Source organism: Protopterus annectens, chromosome 2.part0, assembly GCF_019279795.1.
Source record: "Protopterus annectens isolate FY-2018-M chromosome 2.part0, PAN1.0, whole genome shotgun sequence".
Lineage (NCBI taxonomy): Eukaryota > Metazoa > Chordata > Ceratodontiformes > Protopteridae > Protopterus > Protopterus annectens.
The window spans coordinates 90758453-90777884 of NC_056728.1; the positions used below are offsets into that span (position 1 = coordinate 90758453).

The following is a 19432-nucleotide window of genomic DNA, read 5'->3' on the forward strand; positions in this document are numbered from 1 at the left end:
TGCTCTGTTACAAACACAACACATTCTGGTCTAAAAAAATAACTTGTTTCATGTCAGAGTTCCTGATGACTGGGCAATACAGGAGGACTTTCTACAACACAGACATGCTGGTCAAAAACCTGTTCAGCAGCGCACTATTCAAAACACTCGCATGGTCTTTGTGGTTAAACTGGTTTTACTGGTCTTATGTAGACTTACAAACTTTAACTTGCATTCAATGCTCCAGATTCAGGACAGCCCAAACAGGAGACTGCCACTCTTAAGAGGGCATGTTCAGATTAACAAAAGATAACTGCCTACAATTTCACACACTCTGGCAAAAGTAGTACTTAAAATTGTTTTGTAGGTATTCTGGGCTGTACTACATTTTTTTCATAATCTGTAGTAATAAGCATGTCTACATATTAGGTAAAATGGATCATCTTACCTCTTGCTCTCACTGCAGAATACTTTTAACAAATGAAACAACTTGTCTTTGTTGCTCACTCAACCTGAAGAAAGCCTGCTGATACTTCTACTGTCCCTGTTAATTAACAAAACAGTATCAATCAATCTAAATACCACATTTACAATTTCACAAAATACTTGTACAATAAGATACTTTTCAATTACAGTTTTTTTTAACTTATGTGTTTAAAGGGGTAACAAACTGAACAGTAATACAGGAAGCTGAATTATTTTAGACAGTTCTTTTAAAGAGTAGTGTCATTCACAGCAAGTCATTCCTTGTCTGTTTAAAAATGTAAGGCATCTCCATTAATAGAAAGTTCATTTAAACTAACTTACTTCTAGGAAAGATGGAACTAAACCTCCCCCCCCCCCCCCTTAGAAAAGGCAGCACAGCCTAACTATTAAAGAATGCAAACAGTTGTCACTACTGTGCTCACTCTTTCAAGACTTAACATTTCACTGAAAATAATACAGGAGTTTTGAAGAGGTCAGTGATTTTGAACAGGAATGTTTGTGTCATGAAATATGACAATGCAGGAGAGGAATGTGGAAACCTGGGACATCATTTTACATTCAGATAAAGATAAACTGCTTACAGCAAAAGTGGATAGCTTGCATATCCTCCCTGCAGTCAAGCGAGTTTTAAAGACATGCAGGTAGGTGCATGCGCATGTGTGTACCTTCTGTGAAGGTTGGGCGCCAGGCTGGCAACTCGACACCATAAAAACTCCACTGCCAATCTATGGAACGGTGATCCAACGTGGCGACCCCTAATGGGAGAAGCCGAAAGAAGACACTTTCTTGTAGGCATTTAGAAAGTCAATGCAACTAAATAATAAAACAAGTGAACTTCTGAACTGTGTCATTAGCAGCAGACTAAATGTAATTATCCAGACTGTTACTCTTAAAGATAACACATCCCAACAACCTTTGTCACAAGAAAAGACAAGTTAAGAATCTGCCATTATGTATTCCTTTCTATATAAAAAAAAAAAAAAAAAACACACCTTTCTTCAGATCACTCCAATGAAAGTGCACACATCACGTAACGAACGTACAAGGAGGAGTTTAGCTTTGGTGTGCTCTGTGACACTGTACAACATCTTGCTACATATGCCTTTGTACTGCCGTCATAGCTTTCCCACCAGAGTCTTTCAATGCTCTGAGTGAAAAGGAGAACTAAAGATTTCTACACCGTGGTCGTAATAGCAACTAAGATAAGTTTAGCCACTCAAGTTTCCAAAACTAAAAGGGAATCCTTAACAACAAGATACACGAAGCAAAGCTGATCAAATATATTCTACAGTACAAATTCTTACACTGAAACAGTTCACTTAAGAGGCAGATCATTTAGTCAAACATCAAAAGCAATGTGGCTAAAGCTTAAACATATGACTACCACGGGGCCAGACTTCACTATGTTGTTGGCTTGTGGGGGAGGGGGGTGCTGCCTGCCTCTGCACACTCTTATTTAATATAAGCAGTGTAGTGGTTGAATTACAACCACAGGAATCATGACCATTTGGTTCCTTTACTACTATCCCTAGAAACCAAGCTTCATTGCACAGATCACTGCATCTCCATTCTCAGCTCAAAACCAGCGAAAGCAACTCTAGCTGCATGTGTGTCACACACACATAAAACAGAAGGCCCACAAGGTGAAGCGAGCACTTTTGTCAGCCACCGGGGGCAAACTTAGGTTTTAATTGCAAACGCCCCTATTGTTTTCATCCAGAAAAAAGTGGAGCTATACCAACAGGGAGAGACTGCTGTGTAGACCCCCATGTTGGAGGGTAATTAGGAACCCACCTGAAGACAAACAACATTGAGACAAAGACGCACATCCTTTGGTGGTAAGGTCCAAGGCAGGATGAAGGCAGATGCATACATACTACCATGGCTACCTCGATGGTTGCTCTTTCTGATGTGAACTTGACACTTGTCATGTACAGATGACTAATAGCTTCATTGATTAGTATTAGGCTAACTGCCTTTGTGAGCCATTTTAAGCCTAACTAATTACCCCATGTGAGAGTTCAACCCTGCATCTGGTGTCTGTAAGGTCAACACCTTAACCATTATGCCAAGCTTCCCTAATGACTTTTGGAAAAAAAAAAAAAAAACATAAGTGTACAGTTCCCTCTTATGCTTGTGTACTGCATTATTCCCAGGTTAGCTTCTTCAAAGCTGAACACCTATAGAACAAGTTGCAGACAGTACCAGTAATGTAGAAACCTAAATGTAGAACTGCTAAGAAATACATAACATCATTCAAGTCTTTTGGATTAAGCACTTGGGCTTCAGACCAGTTGTTTTACATTAGGAAGGTTTGTGGCAAGCACTGTGGTGGCAGGACAGGTAGCTTTCATCCTTCTAAGTTGGGAACTGCTGATTGAGAGCCCAGTGTCCAAGTGTATTAGTTCTGGTTTAGGCACTTGGGCTTCAGGCCAGTTATTTTACATTAAGAAGGTTCGTGGTCTGCACTCTTGTGGGAGAAGAGGCTGGACTCTGCCCTTCTGAGCTGGGAATTTCTGGTTAAAGGTTTATAGTGCCTGAATATTTGAACTGTATCTTACTGAAATTGGTTCACCTTGTTTGCTCTAGCATAGACTAGATCCAGGCCTGCTGAATCTAGCTTTGTTTATATGCTTGTTGTTTGTTTGCTTGTTATTTCCCTGGAAGCTAATTCCACCTAATATGCAACTTCTCAGCGATTCTGTGGATCACTAGTGATATCTGCATTGCTTACTGTACTTATTTCCTTGTTTCACTTGAAAGTTACTGTTTGTCGTTTTTGCATTTAGTTACTTGTAACACATTGCACTCAAGTTACCTGGCACTTGCTCACTAAAGCAATTATATAAGTCAGCACTAAAAATTAAAAGCACTACACCCTCACTCCCCACTGGCCCTTGTTTTCAATTAAGGATTTCCCAATATTATTCTAGCATGTCCAAAGGTCAGTTGTCAATCTCCTCTCCGGTCCAGCTGGTGAATCTGGGAATCTTGAGGCAATGTTATAACTGCCTCATGCACACAGACAACCCTCTCCTCCTCCCACATAACACAAATACTTGAGAGAGATGCAGCTATTTAGCCAAACTGGAGGCTGAGCTCTCTCAACTCAGGACTGGCAAGACCAGACAGGAGGAGAAGGCAACTACACACACCACAAAACCAGCCTCACATAATGCTACCACTCCACTGAATCAAACACATAAACACACAAAGACATACTGGAGGCTCTGAGTAAAAATTTACCTAAACAGCAGAGGCCTCCAAAGCAGACACCCAAACAACTGCTACCTCAAGACACCCCACAAGCAACACATAAACCACAAAAGCAGTGTGCAAAGCAGTCACAGCCCTTAAGGCCAAATACAACACCAAACATACTTGTCATAGGTGACTCCATAGTCAGACACACTGACGTCCCACTCACCAGGCTGAACAAGGAGAGGGTCACAGTAAGCTGCCTATCGGGCGCTAGAATCCGCCACATAACACAAGCACTCGGGTCACTCCACGGCAAGTACAAATATGACACAGTCATTGTCCATGCTGGTGTGAACAACCTGAGATGTACCTCCCTGGACTACATGAAAAGAGACATAGAGGAGCTCTCTGATTATGTAGCCCAGGCAGGTATGACCCTAACCCTGAGCAGTATCCTTCCTTCACCAAGAATGATGCCACAATATAGAGACAAGATGATCAGCTTTAACAATTGGCTTAATGTCTGGTGTCATTCAAAGGGGATCCAGTGTCTGTCTGCCTGGGATGACATGCTTGACAAGCCACGCTGTCGCAAGGGACAGCTTGCACCTGTCACCCTGGGATTCCGGATATTGGCTAAGGCTCTTGCCACCCCATAGTGCCTTTTTAGGCAAGGCTCAAATTCTACACCTACCACCCTAGAAAACAAAAATGGGAAGAAACTGAGGGTAATGCTGCTCAATGCCAGAAGTCTAAATCTCAAAATGCACGCACTCGAGGCCCTTCTCAGTATGGAGAACATCGATGTCTGTGCTGTAACTGAAACCTGGTTCAAGGCTCCTGAGAGCACCCGGCACTATTAGGTTTTACCTCATATCATGCGTTCCGGCCCCAAAACCTGGACCACACCACAAAAGGAGGGTGTATCCATATTCATAAAGGATACCCACACCTCCAGGTTGGTGGCAACGCCTAAGCTCGGAAACCATCCAGGTGCAACTAACCATAGGCAAAACTGCTCTACAAATTGTAGCATGCTACAGGCCACCCTCTCAAACTCAGGAACCCCACACAGCCTTCCTGAAGACACTGGAGGGTATAAATGTATCTCCAAACACCATCATATTGGGTGACTTCAACTACCCGAATATAGACTGGGAACATTACTCAAGCCCTAACTTTCTAGCCCAACGGTTCCTGGAGTTCATAAATTCAAATGCCATGGAACAGCTAGTCACTGTTCCCACGAGAGGAGAAAATATACTAGATCTCATTGTCACAAACATGGGGACAAAATGCTCCACACCGGAAGTATATCCCTCATTGGTGAGATCTGATCATAAACTAATCTCACTGGAAATCCACATCCCGCCCCACCCCAAACAAATAAGACCATAGTGAAGAACTTCTCTAAAGCAAACTTCACACTACTCAAGACTGGTGTGGTATCCTTCAAGGCCCCTGAGCCAGAGGAAACCACAACCCAAACTGCGGAAGCCCTTACAAATGCCTTCTATGAACACCTCCAGGACTGAATGGATCAGGCAATCCCAAATAAAACCAAGACTCTTTCCACAAAGGGCAAACGTCCAGTCTGGTGGACCCCAGCCATTAACAAACTTTACAATAAGAGGAGAAAGCTATTACATGATAGAACAAAAACCATAAAAGGGAAGTCACCCCTGATCATTATTAGTAAAAAAATACGAGCACTCATAAAATCAACTAAGGCCAATTTTGAGAGAAAAATTGCCATGGATTCAAAGGACAATCATAAGGCCTTTTTAGTTATGTTAGGAACCTGGGTGGAAACTCCCAGATATGCTCAGAATTAGTCCAAAATGATACAAAAATCACTGAACCCACAGACATTGCCAACATACTGGCAGACAGGTTCAGTGCAAACTTCACCCTCTCCCCTAAAGGAGAGATAACTATCCCAGCAGAGTGTAGCCTCCCGGACATCTCAAATGCGCAGGTGAAAGCTGCTCTCTCTAAAGCTAAAAACACAGCATCAATGGGACCGGATGGTGTCCCCGGCTGTGTGCTACACAAGCTAAATGAGGAATTAAACCCGCACATAAGGCAGCTGTTTAAACTCAGCCTTACCACAGGATACGTGCCCAAGAAGTGGCGTACGGCAACTGTGGTCCCACTCCACAAAGGCGGCGCCTCTACGGACCCTGGTAATTACCGCCCCATAAGCTTAACAAGTCTAGTCTGCAAAGCTATGGAGAGGATCATAATGGAGCTCATAAACAAAGATATAGGGGACTTGCAGACATTGGACCCGACCCAGTTTGGCTTTGTCAAGGGAAGATCATGCCTTTTGAACTTGGTCGACTTCTTGAAACAGTCACCAAGGCCATTGATGAGGAAAGGCAGTCCATACAGCCTACCTTGACCTTGCAAAGGCTTTCGACACAATACCCCACTCGGGTATTGTAGAAAAACTTACCAGCTTAAATGTAAACCCATATGTCACAAGATGGGTTGCAAACTGGCTTAAGGACAGAACCCACAGGGTTAGAGTTGCTGGCGCTGTGTCAGACTCCAAGCCGGTCACAAGTGGTGTCCCACAGGGCTCGGTCCTTGGCCCCCTATTGTTTGGCATCTACTTCTCAGAAGTACAGGCCAACATGGGAGGACTTTGGCTGACAAAGTTTGCAGACGACTGCAAACTGGGCGCCATAGTGGAAAGTGCATCGGACACGGATATCCTTCAGAAGGGACTCACAGAAACAGATAGCTGGTGCCAGAGCCATGGCCTGAAGTTAAACGCCAAAAAATGTATAGTCACACCCTTCGGGAAAAACAAGGTAACCCCAAGCTGCCATATAGGTGGCAATCCACTAAGCACAGAAGAGGTTATCAGGGACCTGGGGACCCAGGTTGACAGTGGCCTTCCTTTTGACACTCACTTTGCTAAAGTGGTTAGAAAGACCTTCTACATTGCCCACCTGATCATGAAGGGATTCACATCCAGATCTAGTGAGGTCATTGTTCCCCTGTACTCTTCACTTATCAGACCAATGATAGAGTACAATGCCCCATTCGGGATGTATCTCACCCGACATCTGCAGCAATTGGAGAGACCCCAAAAGTTCCTCACCAAAAGAATAAAGGGACTCCAAAATCTGTCATATGCTGCCAGATTGAAGAAACTCCAGCTCTATTCAGTCGCATACCGTCTGCTCAGAGGTGACATGTGCCTGACATACAAGGCCATGTCCAACCCGGAATTAATGGACATGCTCCACCTCAAAAATCCAAATCCACAAAACCACTAGAGCAAGCGACTTAAACCTTAGCACGGCTATAAATAGGACGTGCTGGAGGGATAGATTTATCACTCAGAGACTCCCTATGCTGTGGAATAAAATCCCGGTCCATGTGAGGCAGAGCACCTCGCTGACTCTGTTCAAGAGAAATCTAGACCTGTGGATGGGAGATCGTAGGTTTACCCCGGGAATCATATCTGTGTCACTGCTGGACAGAGGCACAACAAACTAATGGGCACAGTATTTTTTCATATAAGGGGTGGCGTAAGCCACAAAAATTTGGGCTAGGCTTATAAATGCCTTAGGGCAGATAGCCTAGTATAAACCTATGAACCTATGAACCTATGAACCTAGGGAAGGTAGCAACCAAAGTAACACCCAAAGTGCAAACAGTGTCCACATACCTGCAACATAAATGTAAGCTGCCCACACAGTACTGAAAATTATGCTGAAATACTTAAGCTGCTCTTGGGATGATCAATTCTTTTTTTAAAAAATATGACTAACTACCTGGACAAGCAGCGCTTTGCTGGCCATCTTTTCCAAACCAATGGAAAATAAATAAAATATGGCACAAGTGTGACATCACAGACATTTACTAGTGTCAGTTGCTCTAAAGGTAGCAGCCTTTGATGCTGGAAGAGCAGTTTCTTTCCCAAACAAGATCCCTGCAGCAATATGTAAATTTCTGATGCTCACACTGCAGTGCGGCAAAATGTCGTCCTTTGGATGAGAAGTTAACCAAGATCTCATCTGCCTGAGGTAGCAGCATCAGTTAAGGATAGGAAAGATCCCATGGCACTTACTGAAAAAGTAGGGGTTGTTTTATTTATACATCTTTTGTACAATATTTACACATTTCTTAAGAGTAAATCATACAGTTCCACAATATTTACACACTTCTTACAGTATATCCTACAGTTCCATAACACTTACACACTTCTTACAGTATATCCTACAGTTCCATAACATTTATACACTTACAGTATATCCTTTAGTTCCATATTTACACATTTCTTACAATATATCATACAGTTCCATAATATTTACACATTTCTTACAGTATATCCTACAGTTCAATAACATTTACACATTTCTTACAATATATCATACCGTTCATAGGTAGGTACTAGGCTACTGGCCCTAGGGCCTATACAAGCCATAGCCGGCCTTAGGCATAGGCCAACTAGGCCAGTATATATTTGGGGTAGGTAGACCTGGATGGGGGCACCGGGTGATGTGGTGGGGGGGTGCCATGGAGCCCTTTTGCCTAGTGCAGTTGATCTAAAGCCACTCCTGATACAAGCCTAGCCAAAAAGGTACCCTGGCTTTCGGCACCCAAGAAAATTATTTTCCTGTGCCCCCGTCTAGCAGAGCCACAGAGGTGATCTCCCCAGGGTGAATTTCCTATTTCTCATCCAATCATAGGTTCATAGGTTCATACTAGGCTGTCTGCCCTAGGGCATTTATAAGCCTAGCCAGAGTGTGTTTGGCTTTCGCCACCCATTTTAAATTCATTTTGCTATGCCCTTTTTCGAGATTAGTATACTGTGCCTCTGTCTAACAGTGACACAGAAGTGATAGCCGGGGTAAACCTACGATCTCCCATCCACTCATCAAGATTCCTCTTGAAGATAGTCAATGAGGGACTCTGCCTAACCTGGACTGGGATTTTATTCCAGAGTGAAGGGAGTCTCTGGGTTATGAATCTGTCCCTCCAGCATGTCCTATTTATTTCAGTGCTGAGGTTCAAGTCTCTCAAGCTCGTAGCTCGATGGGATTTGGATTTTCTGAGGTGCAGCATGCCCATTAATTCCGGGTTGGACATGGCTTTATACGTCAGGCACAGATCGCCTCTGAGCAGGTGGTATGCCACTGAGTAGAGCTGGAGTTTCTTTAACCGGGCAGCATATGGCATCTGTTTGAGCCCTTTGATCCTCTTGGTGAGGTACTTTTGGGGTCTTTCCAGTTGCTGCAGGTGTCTGGTAAGGTACATCCCAAAAGGGGCATTGTACTCAATTATGGGCTTGATGAGGCACGATGACCTCCTCTGATCTAGATGTGAATCCCTTCATGATTAGGTGGGCTAGTTTTTCTAACCACTTTGGCCACGTGGTTGTCAAATGAGAGATGGCTATCAACTTGGGTCCCTAATTACTTCTTCTGTACTTAATGGATTACCACCTATGTGGTAATATGTGGGCACTTTGTTTTTGCCAAAGGGGATGACTATACACTTTTTGGCGTTTAGCTTGAGGCCATGGCTCTGGCACCAGTTGTCTGTTTCTATGAGGCCCTTTTGGAGGATGCTTGTGTCGGCTGGAGATTCTATTATGGCGCCCAGTTTGCAGTCATCTGCGAACTTGGTCAGCCACAGTCCTTCCGTATTGGCCTGTACCTCCGAGAAATATATACCGAACAAGAGAGGTCCCAGGACTGAGCCTTGTGGGACGCCACTTGTAACTGGTTTGGAGTCAGACATGGCTCCAGCAATTCTAACCATGTGGGTTCTGTCCTTGAGCCAGTTTGCAACCTATCTAGTGACATAGGGGTTTATATTTAAGCTGCTGAACTTATCTATAATGCCCGAGTGGGGTATTGTATCGAAGGCTTTTGCGAAGTCCAGGTAAGCTGTGTGGACCACCTTCCCCTCGTCAATGGCCTTGGTGACTGTTTTAAAGAAATCGACCAGGTTTAAGAGGCAGGATCTGCCCTTAAAGCCAAACTGGGTAGGATCCAGTGTCTGTAGGTCCCCAACATCTTTATTTATGAGGTCCATGATGATCCTTTCCATAGCTTTGCAGACCAAGCTAGTCAGGCTTATGGGGCAATAGTTTCCAGGATCCGTTGAGGCACCACCTTTGTGGAGAGGGACCACTGTTGCTGTACGCCACTCTTTGGGTACATATCCTGTAGTAAGGCTGAGATTGAACAGTAGTTTTAGGTTTAGCTCTTCTTGGAGTTCATGTAGGACACAGCCCGGGACACCGTCTGGTCCCATTGATGCTGCGTTTTTTGCTTTGGAGAGGGCGGCTCTTACCTGAGCATCTGAGATGTCAGGGGGGCAGCACTCTGCTGGGATAGATATTTGCCCTTTTGGTGGGGGGGGGGGGGAGTTTGCACTGAGCCTGTCAGCTAGGATGTTGGCAATGTCTGTGGGTTTGGTGTATTTTTTATCATTTTGGACTAATTCTGAGCATATCTGGGAATGAAGAGTGCTAATGAGGAGCTTTGTTTGATATAGATAGGTAGTTTGTTCCAGAGTATGGGAAGTCTATGGGACAGGAATCTATCCCACCAGCATGTTCTGTTTATTGTGGTGACAAGGTTTAGGTCACTAGAGTGTGTAGCTCGGAGGGATTGGGATTTCTTTAAGTGGAGCATGCCCAACAGCTCTGCGTTTGACATAGCTTTGTATGTTAGGCAGAGATCGCCTCTGAATAGGCGATATGCGATGGAGTAAAGCTAGAGTTTTTTGAGACCATCTGCGTAGGGCATCTGTTTGAGGCCGGTAATCCTCTTTGTGAGGTATTTCTGTGGCCTTTAAAGTTGTTGTAGATGTCTTGTAAGGTACATACCCAAAAGGGGCGCTGCACTCTATAATGGGTCTAATGAGTGATGAGTAGAGGGAAACCATGAGCTCTTTTTTCCTGGTTGAGAAACCTTTTGTGATGAGGTGTGCCACGTAGAAGGATTTCCTGACTACTGCGCTGATGTGATTATCAAAGGAGAAACTACTGTCCCACCTGTGTCCCAAGGCCTCTTATCACACTTTCGGTGTTAAGTAGACTACCACCTATGTGGTAGCTCATGGGTACAGAGTTTTTACCAAAGGGGATGACAATGCACTTTTTGGCACTGAGCCTGAGGACATGGCTTTGACACCAGGCATCTGTCTCAGTGAGGCCCTTTTGTAGGATGTCCAAATCATTAGGAGTTTCAATTATGTCTCCTAATTTGAAATCATCTGCGAACTTCGTTAGCCAAAGACCTTCTGTGTTAGCCTGTACTTCAGAAAAGTAGATGGAGAGGACCCAGGACTGAACCCTGTGTTACTCCACTTGACACTGGTCTGAAGTCAAATTTGGAGTCTGCCACTTTCACAGTGTGGTCCATAATATATACACATTTCTTACAGTATATCCTACAGTTACATAATATTTCCACATTTTTACAGTACATCACAGTTCCACAATATATACTTTATTACTTATTAATTACTCCCCATCCCTTTAACCACCATCTTTTTATTTCCAAAATGTTTTCAGTGTCCTTTTTTGTTAAACAATTCCTCACAATGTCTTTTCCACAAACACTACTTTGTCATAAATAAAACCTTACCCCATGTATCTACTTCTCTCCAAGTTCCTTCCTTGCATTTACTGTACAATACAAGGGAAGGGAATAGGAGAATTACTGTTACATCCACTTCCCCTTTATGGGAGGCACAAGGCTAAGCATAGATAAATCTGTAATCATTTTGGATGAAGTGGGAGATCTAGTATAGGTACACTACAATCAGGATCCTTGACAGCCAAGTAAATAAAACACTAATAACCTGGCTCATGGTGACATTCTAGTCATATTGTGTGTGCGAGAAAAATTGTTTCTAATGTGCAAAGGTGAGAAAGCCACATTATGATTAATATAACAGATGCAACAGTCACATATACTATGAGCTAAAATGGATAGCTGTTACCAAAGTCAGAATGCTGCGTGTCCCATGGCTGTGTAGAAACAATGTACAGGTTCTTCAAGAAATGCAATGAGACCCAAAAAAATTGTAGCAAAGAAAAAAAAAATCAATACACACAACATTACACTAAAGACACGGTGAAACAGTGTACTTTTTGGGAAGAGGGAATGTAGGAATGCATTGCTACTCTGTGCTGTCTTTTGAATTATAAAATGTTTGTGAGAAAATGGAGGCTAATCATACGTATTTGGTCTTAGGCATTTGGCAAAGCTACTTTATTAACAATATTTTCTGTTAGGGAAAAAAGTTTAAACATTATTCATGGTTTTAATTTTAGTTTCTCTTATAGAGAAAGCGTGATCTAATTTCATTTTTTTTTCTAATTTTAATTTACTCACATTTTACACCTGCTCTTCATCAAGTAGTCGTAGATACAGGAGGTTTCAACAAGTCTCTTTTCAGCAAAACAGTCATTCAAGTCTAATTCACTGAAGAGGCCCCAATATGCAGCCCTTACAGCAGAGTTTGTCCCTGCATCCCCTTAATATAACTATGAGGCTGTAGAAATTCACAGCAGAACATAACTGCTGTATTTTTAAGATGATTCACTGAATTATGCTCAAATAACTGGCTTTCACTGAAAACATACTGTGCAAATCCAAACACCTTAACACTAATCTAAGCTGCTATCAACTAAAGAACATTGGATCTTTGTTTGACAAATGACAGCATCTCACATGTGCAGCAGGTGTATTAATCCAAGTGTCTGGTGTGAGGACAGAACTCGCAGCTTTTCGATCTTTGCAGTATTAAAGATAAGCCTGCTAAGCCACTAATAATGTTAACATATGACGGACTCCGAACTAATCATGACACAACATCAACAAGAACTGCGATTAAGAGGCAGTTAGGAGGCATTACATCTCACAATATTGAGCCAAGTATGGGAGGAACCTGCCAGATGAGCTAACAGTTAGACTTCAGCAAACAAAGCTCAGCTCAGACAGAAAAGATGAAAATGTCTAAAGATGGGGTTTGAGGTCTCCTGACTGGGACACAGATTCATGTGGTGGAATGTGTACCAGAAAGGGCTAGGTGACAATGATTAAGATCTGTGCAGCTCAGCACCAAATCCAAGGTTCAGTTCTGATCTCTGGCCATGGTATGCAGGCAGCTTTACAGGTACACCCTTGTGCTTATGGGAGTGCCCTCTACATACTCCCACATTTTAAAAACATGCTGGTTGCTCTGACTACTTTAAACTGTGTACATATGTTCCAACCCTTACCCTTCTGGCTTAGGCCATGGCAGAAAAGATCAGAGGAAAAAGCAGTCCACTTACCAGGTTAACAAGCAAATTATGTAAATTAACAAGTTACATAAAATGAATGAAACAAAACACTTCTATTAGAATATTGTTCGTCTTGTTTTACTCTCTAGCTAGTCAAATATGTCCTTGTCACAAGCTAAGTATGAGCTACAAATTGTTTCTTTGCGTTTCCTGACAATTCAGTAAAATGCAACCATTCACAACAAAAATGTATTAATCTTCAAAATATTGCCTTGGAAGAAAATGCAAATGCCTTATTTCATACATACCAGTACTACAGTCACTTCCAGGTAATCCATTTCTTCTTCTTGGCCAGTTTTCTAGAATTCTTCAAGACTGTTAAAAATACTTGAAAACCCCACTTAATCAGAATTCAAATCCTGTTCTTTAACGTAAATATTGGCCAGTTTACAGCTTAGATTTGAGCTCAACAGAATGAGAAGCCATGAAAAATCAGAAAGGAAACTAGCCATGTCACTGCATAATATACATACAAATCTCAACTTATCACCTTCCCAGCACTTCCTGGAGTCCCTCACATTTCCCTTTCTTGCAGCTACACAGCTTAGGCAGGCAGGAAAGGGAAGCATTCTGGTCACAACCAAAAGGCACAGGCTTTAACTCAGCATATTTTAGCTCCAATGTCATAAAAATGCCTTAGACAGCACCCTTCCATGAGTCAGACTGTAATCTATCCAGCATCTCTGACATACTATTTATCATACTCTGTATTGTCTGTTCCAACTCCCTCCTCAAATGCCTGCCAAGTACTATTGGCAAACTCTTTTCACACTTCCAGATATAAAGAAGCAGTTTTCTCCTCCCAAACTGCCAGTAATTTTCCCTTGGCATTCACTGGATCACAGCACCACTCCTGTGAAGTAGGTCATTTCTTGTTAAGAGTTTTCGCCTGTTTTATGACAGCTACTGAATGTTCAGGTTAGGAGCTCTTCCCTCCCTCGTTTTGGCAACAATATCCATACAAAACTACCATCTATTTAAAAGGAACAGCTCAAACCTCAAACTGTCCATAAGTAACTGAAATGCATTTGTTGGCCAGCCTTACAAATCCAGACATGCTTTTTCATGTTTCCGTATTTTTTTCCATAAGTCATATGTAGTAATGCAAGTCAGGACAGGATACAGTAAGTCAAGTCAGGCACGTGTAAAAACAGATACAAGATGTTATTTTTGCAGCCATGTACACTCATTTTAGTGTGCTTGTACTCAACACACAACAACATGGCATTTTTTTTTTAGTTGAATTTGTTACTCAGGGTAGAGCTCTGCTCACAAATGAATCACAGCCAGGGAAAACATTAAAAGGAACAAAAAAGTACAGTTTTGTACCTGCCATAAATGTAGATGTTCGAGGATTCCATTGCTGCAGTCCTTACTATTGGGTATAGTCCGCATCCAGTCGGTCAGGGTACTAATGCGCATGACCATATCCTCAGTCTTTTCTTGCCCCAGATGTCAGAAGACCCTAAAAGACAAGGCCCAAAATACCTGCACCAAAACATGAACAATATATACAAAAATATAAGCAGGAAACTCACCTACACAACCACCCCTAAACACAGAGGGAAGGAGGTAAATTGGGCTGCAACAATGGAATCGAACATCTACATTTATGGTAGGTACAAAACTGTACTATGTTCTCGTTTTCCATTGCTGCAGTCCTTACTATTGGGTAGAATCCCAAAGCAGAGGTAAGGGAGGCTGGCAAATCAGAAAGAAGCAGGAGCTGACAACATGCCTTGCAAAACAGCTGTGGCAAAACCAGCCCTAGACTTAGAGTAGATAGGAAGGTGATAATGCTTAGAGAAAGTATGCACTGAACTCCAAGTAGCTGCTTCCAAAATATCAGAAATGCTGTTGAAGTGGCAGTAGCCCTAGTGGAATGAGGCCTAATCCCAGCTGGAACCTCCTTGCCATGATGGGAATAACAAGCAATGCAAAAGCCAATCCACCTAGAAATAGTTTGTTTTGACACAGGCTTGCCCCTGCGAACTCAAAGCAAAGGAAACAAACAACTGCTGAGACTGCCTAAAATCCTTAGTCCTGCTTAAGTAATAACATAATTGCCTGTGTACATCTAAAGTATGCAAAATCTTTTCCCCTTTATTTTGGGGTCTGCATAAAAAGTAGGCAAATGAATAGTTTGGTTTAAAGCCACACTAGAAACCACCTTAGGCATAAAGGAAGGATTAGTATGGAAAATCAAAACTGCCATAAGGGCCTGCAACTCAGACACCCTTCTTGCAGAAGTAATAGCCAACAAAAAGCAGTCTTCCATGACAAATATTTCAATTCAGAGAGTAAGTTTTCCAACACAAAATTGAGATCCCAAGCAGGAGTAGGGCTCACGTGGGGTCTTATATTTTTGCCCTCTAAGAAACTGCTTGAACAAAGATCACGAAAACAATGGTGGGTCACAATCATAGTGAGCTGAGATTGCTGCAGCATGAATCTTAATGGAAGAGAAGGACAGACCCTTGTCCAGTAACTCAGTAAGATATTGAAGAGCCATACTCAAATTAGGCTCAGAAATCTCCAAATTCTTTGCTTTACTCCAAAATAAAATCTCTTCCATTTTGCTCGTACACTTTCCTTGTACTAGGTCTTCTAGCTTCCCTAATCACATTTAAAACTTGTTGAGGAAGTTGAGACCTGCTGTGTTTCAACACAGAATACTGTCAGATGAAGAGAGTGAAGCTTGACATTGAGCAGATGACCGTCCTGCTGGGATAACAGATGTGGAATCAAAGGTTAAGGCCATGGAGGCTTCTTTACCAGACTCCGTAGTAGAGGGTACCAGTGTTGCGAGGCCAATCTGGAGCTATCAAAATCATCCTTGGCCTGTCCTGTCTGACCTTTAACAGTACCTTTGGAAGAAGAGGCAGAGGTGGAAAGGCATACACATGAAGGTTTGTCCAACTGAAAGACAGAGCATCCACTTTCCAAGCTGTGTGATGAAACCCTTTGTGCAAAACTGTGGCAGCTGGTGGTTTAGTGGAGAAGCGAACAGATCTATGTCTGGAATTCCCAAGACACTGTCAATTTCTGAAATACATGAAGATCCAGTTTCCACTTGTGGGGATCCATGATTTGTCTGCTTAACATATCTGCTAAGGAGTTCTGTGCTCCTGGCAGAAACCTTGCCTGAAGAGTTAGGAAAATCATTGCTTGCCTGCATAGAGGATAAGAATGTGTTCCCTTGTTTGTTGAAGTACCACATGACAGTTGTGTTGTCTGTTAGAATCAACACCTGCCCTGGAAGAAGTAACTCCTTGAAAGCCAGCAATGCGAACTGGACTGCTAACATCTCCTTCATGTTGATATGTAGATGCTGTAGTCTGGCAGGCCACTTGTCTGGTATCCACTTTCCATTTAGATGAGCTCCCCAAGCAATGTCTGAGGCATCTGTCGGTAAAATCTGACTCGCCTCTGGCGGGTCACAGAGAGTCCCTTGTTTAGGTGACATTCCTGAGCCCACCACAAAAATTCTCTTTGAAGGCAAGGTATTATTTGAATGACAGTGTCTAAATACTGGCAGTGCTGTGTCCATACATTTTTGAGATACCATTGTAACTTCCTCATATGCAGTTTGGCATTGGGAAGCACCAGAATACAAGATGCCATGAACCCTAATGCTTGTAGGACTGTCTCTGCAGTCAGCACGGACTGATGAGATAGTTGATGGAAGTAAAGTGATAGACTCTTGTTTGTCCGGGGTTAAAAAGGCCATCTGGGCTGCTGTATTCAGTCTCACACCCAGAAAGCACACGTCTTGAGAGGGTACTAGACTGGACTTTATTTCGTTCACAGAATACCCTAGGCATCTTAGCACTGCTATAAGATATTCCAGATGCTGTAGAAGGTCTTCCTTTTCTTGAGCCAGAATCAGGCAGTCGTCTAAATAAGGATAGATTTGAAGTCCTTGTAGCCTGAAGTAAGCTATCACTGGAGCCAGAACCGTTGTGAATACTCTTAGATAAGCCAAAGGGCAATGCAGAGAACTGATAATGAGAATCTCCAGCTCGAAACCGCAGATACTGCCTGTAACTTAGCCTGATAGGCACATGAAGGTAAGCTTCCTCGAGATCTAAAGTTACCATCCAGTGATCTTTGCCCAGCAGGGCAAAAGCTGTTGTAACGTCAACATCTTGAACTTGGGAATGTCCAGATAAGTGTTGAGGAGAGATAAATCCAAAGCAGTCTCCACGTGTTCCCCTTCTTTGATACTAGGAACATGCGAGAATAAAATCCTAGGCCCCTTCCTGATACAGGGACTGGCTGAATGATGTCCAACACCCATCTGTCTTGAGTAATTAAATCCCAATTTTCTTTGAAAAGAGACAGAAAGGAGCTGCCAGGCGAGAATCTACTGGCAGCTGAAATCATTGGGTCTGTTGGACTGACCCCTGCCCTCACCAGAAGACTGAGCAGGTGAACTCCCTGTTCTAGGACTAAAAGAACCTTGAGCCCTGCCTACCACGTCTAGACCTACCCCTAGACTGGGAATCATAAGCAGGATATGTCCACCCCTTAGCAGGCCAATTTCTACTAAGTGGCTGTACCTGCAAAAAATCTTTAACAGTTTGCATAGACTTAGCTTTGTCCTCCATTTTCTTTAAAACTGCTTCCACAGGTGAACCAAACAACAGATCAGACTGTAAAGGAGCATCCAAAATCCTTGTCTTAACATGCTCAGCCAAATTTTGATCCCTCAACCAGGCATGCCTGCGAAGAACAGAACTAGTGGCAGCCACCCTCGAGGAGGCCTGCACAGCATCAAAACCACATTGCAAAGAATGCTTGCCCACTTGTTCAGACACATAAACTAAATCCAGCAAGTCTTTACAATCAATACCTTCCGCCAAAGCATCCACCTTAGATTTCAATTGTGAAAGGAGATAATTTTGATATTTCAGCATGTGAAACTGACAATTCAACGCTCTCATGGTTAGAGTGGAAGAAGTATACACTTTCTTACCCCACCTATCTAACGCCCTTGCCTCTTTGTCAGTGGGAACAGGATTTTTAACCACAGAGGCCTTAACACCTTTAGGCCCCTGAGAAACAGTTTCTGGGTCCGCCCTAGGACTCTTAAACAAATACTGGGCACCCTATAGTACCTATCAGGTTTAACAGGAGCAGGAGGCAAAGAATCAGGGTCAGGAAGCCTCTGCAAAACATCTTCCACCACATTCAACACAGGAGGTATAGCTAAGGGCCTATGCTGGGGTAAAACAAGAATTCCCTAAGCCTCTTCCTGGAATCAGAGTAATCCTGGCCTTCCCATTTAAAGTGCTCCCTCATGGAATGCAGAGTCTCTGAAAATGAAAAATCCTCAGGAGGAGAAGGAAGGAGTGGCATCATCCACATCAGAATCAGAATAATGAGGATACTCCTGCAAATCTTCCGCAGAAGACTCAGAAGCCCCTGAACCCTGTTCAAAACTGTCAAACTCTGGTTCCACTCTAGGCCTCTTATCAGGAGGGCCCATAGAACCTCTAATCATAGTAATCAAATCTTCTGCCATTTTAAGCATATGTTTCTTAGGTACAGAACCCGAAGGCTAGGAGAAGCCCTACTGAAGCTGAAGTTGGCCTACCTCTAAAGAAGTTTTGGCAACAGAAGGAGAGGCTCTAACTACTGTGGGAAAAGAGGGAAGAATAGTTACCTGAGAAGCCCCTCAGCCTGGCCTGCCTCCTGAGAGGTACATCCTGTAACAGTAAAGTTTCTGCCTGAGACTCCATAGAAACTCCTGGCAAAACCTCTGGCTCCACTGAGCCACCTAAAGAACCGGCGTCGGGACTGCGGTTCATCAACCGCGCTTCCCAAACACTAATCTGGCACAGTCTAACCTCCTCTTAATAGTGCGTTTGTTAAACCTAGCACAAGGCGGCAACCAACAACGTCGTGCTCAGGCCCTAAACAAGGTATACACAAAGTATGGTAATCCCTATGAGGTATTTGTTTCCCACAAGAAATACAGTTATTCACTTTTTCTGACATCCGGTAAAATACTGAGGCAAGAAAAACAAAATGTTGCCAACTCTGATTCGGTCTGAAACTCCGGTTTGAAATATTTCAAGCCAACCTGCACTCGCAAAACTGCTTCTGCATCGGATCACGGCAAAAAGACTAAGGATATGGCGCGGTCATGTACCCTGACTCTCTGGTATTCGGGCCGACTGGATGCGGACTATACCCAATAGTAAGGACTGCAGCAATGGAAAACGAAGAACATCAAGTACAACAAGATTCAAGATACAACTAGAACAAAAATACACAAAATACCTAATTATATAGTGTCATGTTATAAAGAATTCAGAGTCAAGTACAGCAATATTCTAGGTTAAAAAAAAAGTACAAAAATGCATAGGATATACAAAACAATTATATACAAATATGCACAACAGAGTCAGCATGATCTCTGAGTAACCTGTG

At 42.9% G+C, this 19432-nt stretch overlaps 1 protein-coding gene across 4 annotated transcripts in view; it reads right to left on the minus strand.

Moving 5' to 3' along the window:
- The window catches only part of RALB (RAS like proto-oncogene B), an 810790-nt gene that overhangs the window by 406918 nt on the left and 384440 nt on the right, over nucleotides 1–19432 (minus strand). For 2 of the 4 annotated variants that reach the window (XM_044060573.1, XM_044060572.1), the window contains one exon: nucleotides 428–523. The exons of 1 other annotated variant lie outside the window; for it this stretch is intronic. The gene's annotated coding sequence lies outside the window, so the exon portion shown is untranslated. Of the gene's footprint in view, nucleotides 1–427; nucleotides 524–13242; nucleotides 13614–19432 lie in introns of those variants that run through there. One more of the 4 variants, XM_044060574.1, reaches the window with a different exon arrangement.